At 34.9% G+C, this 9,960-nt stretch overlaps 1 long non-coding RNA gene across 2 annotated transcripts; it reads left to right on the forward strand.

Annotated features, from left to right (window-relative positions):
- The first annotated feature begins 3,721 nt into the window (after positions 1–3,721).
- Positions 3,722–5,518, forward strand: LOC113313344. 2 transcript variants are annotated; one of them, XR_003341796.1, is made up of 3 exons: positions 3,722–3,839; positions 3,959–4,015; positions 5,254–5,518. It is a non-coding gene; the product is annotated as an uncharacterized LOC113313344 (long non-coding RNA). The 2 variants fall into 2 exon arrangements; XR_003341797.1 differs by having other exon boundaries at positions 3,959–4,011.
- The last annotated feature ends 4,442 nt before the right edge of the window (positions 5,519–9,960 follow it).

Here is a 9,960-nt window from a genome sequence, read left to right on the forward strand (position 1 = left end):
GGTCCAGAGAATTAGGTCGAGAGAATTGATTCAGATTTTGCAGTTCTCGATAAGATTAGGTCGAGAGAATTTCTAGATAAAGTTTTTATTAGAATGAGAGAAGTTGATTTACATGAATTGCCTTCATTGATTTACCAACTTTTGATTTTAGCTTCGAATGATTTTAGCAAATGAGAAGTGATTGATGGAATTATTGGATTTCTTGGAGGATTAAGTAAAGTGAGTTCAATTGTTAGACAAGTGGAAGGATCTGTATTATTGCATTTCAATTTTGCTGTGAAACAAGATCCATCATTAGGTCGGGAGATATAAATACACAAGGTAATCGATTCGAAACAACACTATATATGTGAAGTGTTGTTTTCTGATTATTATTTTTTACAGTGTAGTACTTGTTTGTTGAATTTGGTGTTAAATTTGCAGGGACTGTAAATGGTTGCCACGCACTTTTAAGGATGAATGATTACAAACTATTAAAAGAATAAAGATGAGTGGTTTGATGAAGGCAATAATATATACGTTATGCAGATACTTTTTTCTTAGTATTGAAACCAACAAAAAACAAAGTTGCATAACTTGTTATGCAACTACAATAATATCTACATAACATGTTATGCAGTCATGAAAGTGTATGCATAACATGTTATGCATCCGAAAATATGACTGCATAATGCATTATGCATCGAGAAAATTGTTTCGATGCATAATCTTTTTTGCATCGAGAAAATTGATGCATAACCTGATATGCATCATTTAAATATGGCTGCATAACGCATTATGCATCAATTTTTTCTGTACGAACCAAAATGAACCAAAACAATGGCTACATAACTTGTTATAGATGCATAACTTTGTTATGCAGTCGAAAAAATGGTTGCATAATGTGTTATGCAGATTTTTTGGAGGCTGCATAATGAATATGCAGTCAGTTTTCGAAAATTTTCCCTAAAACGATGATCACCTCCGATTTTTTCGTGAAAAACAAAAATTTGATATTGTCGTTTGTACTCGTTGCGTAGCTCTCTTTAAAAGATTTCCAACGATATAAAATTTGTAAATTTCTAAGGCGCGGATTTTTAGATATGTTATATCCAAGTTGCGTTGCCAACTATACCCTTAATGCATAACCCGTCATGCGGATGCATAATCCGTCATGCAGACATTTTCCATAATTTCATATAATTATGGGTGTCACGGAAATGATTATGGGTGTCACGGTACCCAAAATTAATTGTGGGCCTGACAATGAGAATATTAGTTTTTTTTGTCTCCCCTTAATTTTCCCAAAAGAAAATTAACATTTTTTTTTATTGGTTAAATTTTCGCTGCGATGAATACAGATTGGATACCGCCTTACCGGGTTATCCATCTAAACAGAAAATAGCTTCCGATCAAAATTTGGGCGTAACTATTGGAAACTCTTTTGACCAACACTTGTCTGTATCCCAAGACCTTATCTCGTGATCTTTAAGTTTTTAACGACATACACCCGGAGCATCGGTAGCAAAAGCTACAAGTGGAGAAGAAAATTCGTATGGTGTATATCCACAAGATGGAGAATACAAAATGGATACTGGGAGGGAAATTCGTATGGTGTATATCCACAGGATGGAGAATACAAAATGGATACTACCGGTGCGGACTCGTCATCATCGGTCAAGATAAAAAAAAAAGATTTGTTTTCATAGATGAAACCACATAACTCTATGATTATGATAACTATACGGTTAATACCCAAATTAAGTGACGTCATATAATACCAAATGGTAGGCTGAGGTGCTGCTAGATCAAAATGATCCAGAAGCGCCAGAGCAAAAAGTTAAGTGATAACTACATTTAAGATTTTATTTCCCATAAAAATGCCAATAATGCATCATTTTTGCATTTGTCAGGGAGTCTTTGGGTGCACGTACTTCACATGCCATGAACCAAACTTATCTTACGTGGGGCCTACCTTATTTATAGTTTGTTTGGATATTAGAAGCATAAGTGATTCTGCTTCCAGTCTTCTCAGAAGTATTTCTAAAAAGTAAAAATGTAGATAAGTTAGTTTGCCGACCAGTAAACTCCAAGTTAAAAAGTCAATAAATAAGTTTGGCAACACCGCAAAGCTGGTGGAAATTAAAATATATTTGTATTTGTAAATTAGTGTTGTTTATGTATTTATTAATCTATCTTATTTGGCAATAACAAAATCATCATGTTTATTGTTGATGGAAATATCTCTTCTTATTAGTTTTGAAATTTGGCCAAAGAACCTGTTGTTTGTCCCTCACGTCGTTTTTCTTGAGCTCACTAGCAGATAAATTGTCGTAAGCATAAGTGACACAATTTAGCTACAGGACTAAATAATAAAATTCAGAGTGCAATACCAACCAAGCTATTCAAATTAAATTTAATGGACAAACACCATCAGTATCATTCTTAACAGAATAAGAATTTAGCAATTTACTGCATAAGTGACCACAGTGTATTAAACAGTTTACCGAAAAGATTCCAACTCTTTTTTTTTTTTTTTTTTGAAGCATTGTAAACCCTATTCCAACTCTCTATGCCCAGCAATATTCTCTACACCAAGCAGTAAACAAAAATGAACATCGAAGTCCACAAAACAAAGCTAAATTCTAAGACCAGATTAGTTACATGCATATACATCTAAGATGGTAAAGAGTTTCTTACCATCACATTGGCGACTGCTACAAATGAAGAGGCCATTACGGTTATCCAAAATTCCATTTTAATAAAATGTTACGGATTTAAGTGGCACGGAACTATCATTCTCATTTCTATCAAGATTTATATACTTGTGTATCCGTACCTGCCGATACACCGGCGTTAAAGACGAGAGTTCTTATTGGGATTAAAATATATTTATAACATATTCTTGTTTACTTTTTAAATATTTTCTTACATCTTTTACGATGAATATCGACATCTTTTCTTTACGATGTATGTCGACATCTTTTGTAACTCTCAATATGTGTATAAGGCCATGCCTAATTCTCCAACAAATCAATGAGAATATTTTGAATTTCATTCGCGTCTATGTTACGGTATTTTAGAGCCAGAATTTTTTCTCTGAAATTTTTTTGAGCAACACAATGGGCACATCTTCTTCCACATCTTCTTCCTCTTCGGATGCGCTGATCTCATCATCATCATTTTATTCACGTTCTTCCATTCCATTGTATGCTCTAGCTTCGAATGATGGTCCAGGGACAGTCATCACGCACGTTGTTCTTAAGGGATCCAACTACGAGGAATTGGCTAATGCGATTCGGGTTTCGTTGGGAGCAAAACGCAAACTCGGTTTCATCAATGGTAAAATACTTAAACCTGCAAATGATTCCATTGATCTTGAGGATTGGTGTACTATATGATTGTAGCTTGGATTTTTAATACTATTGATCCGAATATTCGTTCTACTATTTCTTATCGAGACACGGCGTATGAGTTGTGGGAAGATATTAGTTTACATTTTGGAAAACTGGGGAAAATGCCCTAATTTGACCTGCAATCTTGGAAATCTGCCCCAACATTAAAAAGTGTTGGAAAAATGCCCTACTGTTAAAAATTGGGGTTAAGTCCACATGTGCCAGTTCTCACGTGCGGGAAAAAGACATAAATACTCACATCTGCTACGATCATGCCACGTATGCACATAATTAATCCGACGGATTGAAATGAGAACACAGCGCATGTGAGCAACCCACGCGTGGGAATTATGCCCTAATTCACCCTTTGTTCGAACATGTTCTTATTTTTCATTTCCTAGATCCGAAGGAAAAAGAAAACAGGCGAACCAAGAGAAAGATGGAGAGAAAGAAAAGAGAAGATAGGTCGATCACTTTACTATTGATGATTTCATAATTATGCCTTAAATTCACCCTTTGTTCACTTTACTGTTGATTTCAGATTGATAATAACTGGTTCATGATTAAGAATCCTTTATTTGCAGACGAGGAAAGTTGAAGACGAAGGCGATTGGGGTTAATTCGATTGTCAAAACAAGTAAGTAAGTATAACCCAATCCATTATTTTACTTGAACTGCATGATGTGTTGTGTTCATTTTCCATTGGAAGTAGTTTTAATTTTAGGGTTTACATAAATTTGGGGTATTTAAGCTATTTTTGTAATTTATGGTTTAATTGAAATCGCCATTGAAATCGTGAATTCATGACTGTGAAATTGAAATTAGGGTTTTCTAAGATTAGATTTTATTAAAGTTGAAATTTGGAAAATTATGGTTCAGTCAAAATTGGGGATTTCCTGAAATCAGTGTATTAAATTAGGTTTAGCAATTGTGGATTAGCATAAATTGTTTCTGAAATTTGGGATTTTTCTTGTGGCGTTAACATAATTTGTTTGGAATAGCATGAACTGCTCATTGAGCTATAAACCAGATGATAGAAAGTTTTGCTACCATTGGTTAGTAAACTGTTCATTTTGATGTCTCATATTTAAATTTTTATTGCATAACAACCATGATTATGATTACTATAAGAAGTTAATTATGACACTATTAGAATGTTGGCTCATATACTTGACCTAATCCTTGTTTGATATATAATAATGAATGATTGTTGTCCCAATCTAATCGATTGGTGCTAAATTTTATGGTTCTTCTTGTATTCGTGTCTTACAAATTAATACTAAGATTCAGTTTGTGTGAATTTTGTATTTTACTGGGTACAAATTTAGTGATAAGTGGGATATAGGCTCACAATTTGTTTGTCCTATTGTCATTTCCAATCAGTGAATACATTTGTTATGTGCTTGGCTACATACTTGCAACAAATTTGTTGATTTGTGGGATACATACTATCGGAGTTCCGTTTCGTAATTCGTCTAGTTGTAACTTAACTCTTTGATATGATATGGTTATACTTGGATTGTTGATATCTGTACTTAGTCATGATGATAAAAAAAATCATTCATTGTGGTGAACAAATATACATCGGTGCTGATATGGGTATGATATAGTGCTCATGCAGATTATTTTGTAGTTCTTGTTGCTAGATATATAAATAATGTTGAGTTTGGGTGTTTGATTCACGGCTAGCATCTGAAATATAAACTGGAACTAAGTTAATTAGTTAAATTCTTACACTTGATGGTAGTAGTGAATGATTGTAATGGCTTAGAAACTTATCTTGCATTTGTTGTGCTGTAAGCAAATAAGTTACATTTGAGCAGACTTGTTTTTTTGGGTTAAATTGGTGACTTATGTTTTGGTGTTGTTGGAAATGCAGCTCGGGATAACAAGAACATCCCAGAGCATAATATATTGGCAGTGAGGAAAGACCGAGAAATTGGGAAAGCTTCTAGCAAGAAATAATCCTTTTTTTTCCTTGTCTGTAAAATGTTGTGGTGACATACAATGTGTTCATGTATTTTTAGCTTATGTAATGGTGGCAGACATGTTAACCTTAACCTTTATCTTATTTCGGTGGTTACAATACTAATTTGTAGTTTATAACAGTGGAAAAAAATCGATGTGGCGTTTTTTTCTGTTCAGTGACATGTGTTGCAATCTGGGTTACTTTAGTTCAGTGACATGTGTCGCAATCTGGGTGACTTTAAGCATAGACGGTCAGATGCGTGTCTAAGTGTCCACCTGCAGAAATCTGGGAGAAGGACACAGAAGTAATAATATTTGAAAAAGTTATTTTTTAGGTAATTTAGAAGTCACATGAATTGCACGCGAGTCTAGTCTAGCAATCAGACCATCGGATTCCAAAACACGTGGCAGCATCTAGACAAGTTAGGGCATTCATGTCTTTTTCCGCACGTAGGAACTGGCACATGTGGGTTTAACCCCAATTTCTAACAGTGGGGTATTTTCCCAACACATTTTAACGTTAGGGCAGATGTCCAAGATTGCAAGCCATATTGGGCATTTTCCCAAGTTTCTCTATATTTTTCTGTTGGAAACGGTATTAAAAATTTTCAATTAAAGTCTGATGTTGCTGCTTGTAAACAAAAATCTGGTGAGTCGATTATGAACTATTATGGACGATTAAATAAATTATGGAATGATATCAATGACTTTGATGCTTTGCCTTCTTGTTCTTGTTCCGGTTGCAACTGTGATTTGAATCAAATCCTTCGTAATAGACGTGAAACGGATCAGGTGCGTGAATTTCTAATGGGTCTTGAATCTTAATTCTAATGGGTCTTGAATCTTATTATGCTACGCACGTTCCAATATTTTATCCATCGAGCCATTGTCATCTCTTCACTCTATGTACTCAAGAATTGCACAAGAGGAAGAGGTTCACCTTTATACTCAACGAACGACTGAGGAAGCGTCTCCAATGGCCTTTGCTGTTCGTGATAGTATACCACAAGGACTGAAATCTGGCCGATCACCGTTGAAGTGCAGTATTTGTGGCTATCATGGACATCTTGAGGAACGCTCCTGGGAGAAACATGGTTATCCACCTGGTCGTGAACCTAGGCGTCCGCAAGCCACAGGTCTCGTTTACATTAGTTCTAGAGACAGTGCTTCTGTCTGAAACGACGCTCTTTTATAAGTGAATGTCATTGCTTTAACACAAATTTTGAATGCTAATGATATTTGACTGACGTAGTGCTTAACAACCTAAAAATCTTAGGTGAAAACCTTACGTCTTGGCGTAAGAATGTTTTCGGAGTCCCTGAAAAGAAGATTAAAAAACTCCTACAAAGCATCGATTCAATTCAGTCGTCTAGTAGAGTTCATAATAAACAGAAACATCTGAATCAGAAACTCTAAGAGCTAGAAAATCTATATGATACTCAAGAGGAAATCGCCAAACAATTGTCAAGAGACAACTTTGTTAATCTTGGAGAAAGAAATACAAAGTATTTTCATTTGAAAACTTTAAAAAGAAGAAAGTGGAATCAGATAGATTGTCTTTTAAATCAAAATGGGAAAATTTTGAAACAAAAACCTCAAATTGCCGAGGAATTGAAAATGCACTTTCAAAACCTTTGTACTGTCTCCCCTACAGTGCCTGACCAAGAATTAATGAATCTCATTCCTAAAGTCATTTCTGACCAGGATAATGCGGATTTATTAAGAATCCCAACTTCATATGAAGTTTGGATGGTAGTAAAATCCATGAAATCTAATAAATCACCAGGACCAGACGGTTTCCCGGTGAGTTTTTTCAAGTATAACTGGGCTCTAGTCGGGAACCAAATTGTCGCTTTAATCCAAAATGTTTTTGTTTCAAAAACAATTGACCCAAAGATAAACGAGACTTTTCTCTTTTTAATTCCTAAAATCAAACAACCTAAATCCCCTAGTGACTTCAGACCAATAGGACTGAGTAATACCCCATATAAAATTCTTTGTAAACTAATAGCTAATAGGTTGAAACTTCACTTAGAAAAGATGATTTCCCATTTCCAGTCGGCCTTCTTGTCTTCTAGGCAAATTGCAGATAACATTGTAGTGGCCCATGAAGTGGTTCACTCAATAAAGAAAATGAAAACGAAACATGGAGGTTTAGGCATTAAGATTGACATGTCCAAGGCCTTTGACAGGGTCAATTGGAACTTTTTACTTCAAACCCTATTTGCTTTTGGATTCAGTAAGGAGTGGTGTGGTTTAATCCATCAGTGTGTGTCTACTGCATCAATTGCAGTGCTTCTAAATGGCTCACCAGGTGAGTTTTTCACCCCTACCAGAGGATTAAGGCAAGGAGATCCACTATCTCCTCACCTCTTTCTAATATATATGGATGTTTTCTCTAGGCTTCTTTCAGCAAAAGAAAAAACCAAGCATATAATTGGTATAAAAATATCTAGGCATAGTATCCCAATCTCTCATCTCTTCTTTGCAGATGATTGTCTGTTGTTCTCTAAAGATAGTCTAGTTAGTTGTAAAAATCTCTTAAATATCATAAATCAATTTAGTAATGCATCTGGTCAACTCATAAATTTTTCTAAGTCAGGCATTTTCTTTAGCAAAAGAATTCACTCAAAATTTCAAAGGATTATGATTAGACTTATGAAGATTAAGAAAATTAGCATTACAGATTCCTACTTAGGAGATCCTTTATTTATTGATAGATCAAAAATCAAGACTTTTGATAAGATTGTCAGCAATATGGAAAACAGAGCGCAAAGTTGGAATGGCACAACTTTAGTTCAAGCAAGTAAAAAAGTCCTTATTAAATCTGCTTTATCTAGCCTGCCCGTATACCAAATGGGGTGCTTTTCTTTGCCTATAAAAATCACTGACAAAATAGATGATGTACAAAGGGACTTTTGGTGGGGAAAACAAAAGAACTCTAAGGGTTACTATCCCATTAGTTGGGGCTTTATGTGTGAACCAGTCGAAGTAGGTGGTCTAGGCTTTAAGGAAGCAAATAAAATGAATAAGGCAATGATCGCTAAACTAGCTTGGAGGATGGCAACACAGCAGAATACTCTATTAGGCATTGTTCTTAAGAACAAATATTTTAAAAACTCAACTATTTTCTACGCCAAAAAACATTACAATGCTTCGTGGATTTAGGGATGTATTATGCAGGAGGTTTCTCTAATCCACAAATTCAGTTGCTGGGAGGTAGGCGACAGTAAGTCTATCAACATTTGGACTGACATTTGGATACCAAGTATGGAACAAAACCTAATATCTTACTGTGGTAATAAACACTATCTCTTAACACTTGTATATGAGTTGTTAGACTCAAATACCAAAAAGTGGAATGTAACGAAAGTTAAAAGTAACTTTACTTCATAAATTGCTGATAAGATTCTAGGAATTAGAATTTTCACAAATATGAATGGTACGTTGAAACAAGACAGATTATGTTGGCTGCTTACAAATGATGGAAATTTTACGGTTAAATCAACGTACAAAAAACTTAAAAATCCTTCTTTGGCTTCCATTAATACTGATATAACTGTTTTTTTGAAATGTTTTTGGAAGTTGAATGTATCGCAAAGAATAAAAATCTTCTTATGGAAGTGTATTCATAATATCTTGCCTGTTAGGAAAAAGCTGAGTGAACATATGGATGATATAGATATAAAATGCATTTTCTTTGATCATGAATGTGAATCTTTAAAGCACTTGTTTTTTGAATGCCCTTATGCTAAATCTGTGGCTTTACTGCCTCCTGTTGTGGGTATAAATCATAGTAGTAATTTAGATTACTCTTTTGCACAAATGTATTCTAACTGGATAGCAGGTATATATGAAAACTCTGAGATAGAAATCATGGCTACTAAATGTTGGTTGATTCGGAAAGAAAGATGTCTACGAATCTTTCAATCCAAATCAATAACAAGCATTCAACTATCTCTTGCTGTTCAGAGGCACTTTCCTTTTTGGTCTCCTCTGAGACAATTAAAACAGGGAGTTATAAATAATACCACTTTTGTGTTACATAGTCATATTGATGTATATGCTAGTAGATGGTCAAAACCCCAAATAAACCAACTCAAAATAAACTTCGATGCTTCTTGGTTTGATTCTTCTACTCCTGCTGGATATGGTATAATTATGAGAGATGATACAGGTGGTGCAACCCAAGCTACAGCTGGGACTTTCAGGGCCTCCACAGCAGAAGAAGCAGAGGCTCTGAGTATGCTGGAAACAACAAACTGGGCAAAAAGAATGGACCTAAAGAACTTCTCAGTGGAAGGTGATTGTCAGAGGCTCATCCTTTATGCTCAGGACAAGCAGAGCAACATCTTTTGGAGAAACAAAGCAATAGTATCTGAAGCTGTGAAGATTTTGAAGACATGTGAATTTTTTTTGGGTTTTATGTTTAAGAACAGGAAGGGCAACGAAGTGGCAGACATTTTTGGCAAAAGAAGCGCGTAAATAAGGAATTCATAAACAACAATGGGTGTTGATGCCACATTTTTTAAATTCTGCTTTACTATCATATGTTTGTTTTTCTAATTCAGCTAATATTTCTAGCTTACAAAATGGAGTTAACATTGTGTTGGTAGAC

This window comes from Papaver somniferum, chromosome 9 (genome assembly GCF_003573695.1).
Source record: "Papaver somniferum cultivar HN1 chromosome 9, ASM357369v1, whole genome shotgun sequence".
Lineage (NCBI taxonomy): Eukaryota > Viridiplantae > Streptophyta > Magnoliopsida > Ranunculales > Papaveraceae > Papaver > Papaver somniferum.